Genomic DNA, 1157 nt, shown 5'->3' with positions numbered 1-1157 from the left:
CGAGCGAACGTTCGCACCTGGTTCAATGCGGACCCCTGTTCTCGGGGTCGGGGGGGACGGGGATGGGGTGCGGGGGGGCGCGCTTCTTTGCCATTGCACAGAAGCTGGGAGCAGCTCTGAGGCTAGGGATGGGAGAAACAGGTACAGGGCCCCGAGGGTGAAGCCTGGGCTCCCGAAGGGAACGCACCCCTACCCGTATGCCCCATTCCAGCCCTCATTCAGGGCAAAATTTGGAAGCAAACCCTCACCCCGTCGCCTCGAGCCCCGGGCTCGAGCACTACTAGGACTGTTACCGCGTGTGGAAGCAGAAAGTGGAGGATCCGAAATAAATGAACACGATCACCTACTTTACGATTCTGGGTACTGTCGTGTTGATTTGTGTTTGTTTTTAGGAAGACAGCCCGTCTGTTATGTGTCTGGACCGTATGTGGGGATATTAGTGTCACTGTCAGATCCCTGCCTGAGACGCTAGCCGAGAGACATTGTGCAAAACCTCTGTGCGGGGATGTGTGAAGGGCTGGTGTGCCTGGTTCCCAGCTCGGGCTCGGGGCGGGGGTGACGGGGAGCGTCATGTGGGCCGGTGGGCAGCTCGGGATAACACGGCGGGGTGAGTTTCTTGTGGGGGAGGCAGGGGGCGGTTCGGTGCCGCCAGGAAGCTGGGTTTACAGGGAGCCGGCAGCGAGTGATTTTCCAGCGCGGACTTGGAGGGGGGAGGACCACGGGCGGGTGGGGGCGCTGGAAGGACCGCGCGCAGCAACTCTCAGGCGCGGCTCCGTGTCCTGGAAAACAGAGCTTTGGGGGGGCAAGGTGGTCCAGAGTGTGCCACGCCCCAAGACGCCCCCAGACTACTGCCCTGCTGCAAAGGACAGCCGGGGTCACACTGCCCCGCCTCGGCCCCAGCGCACCGGTCACCTCCCTGGGCGCGAAGCCGCAGGTCCCCGCAGAGCCCCTGTGCCCCTCCCCCATCCCACGGGCTGGGGAGTCAGGACCAGCGGCGGGCACCCAGAGAGGGGCGAGACGGGACTAGGGCAGCGGGACCACGGACCGGCCTCCCGCCGCCGCGCCCGGGTGCCGGGCGATCCTGCTATAGATAGTAACAGGGAAGCGGCTGTTTACAGCAACACAGCGCCGCCAGGGCCGTCTCCAGGCGACGCCGC

Source organism: Galeopterus variegatus, unplaced genomic scaffold (assembly GCF_000696425.1).
Source record: "Galeopterus variegatus unplaced genomic scaffold, G_variegatus-3.0.2 Scaffold6155, whole genome shotgun sequence".
Classification (NCBI taxonomy): domain Eukaryota; kingdom Metazoa; phylum Chordata; class Mammalia; order Dermoptera; family Cynocephalidae; genus Galeopterus; species Galeopterus variegatus.
This window is presented reverse-complemented; position numbering follows the sequence as displayed.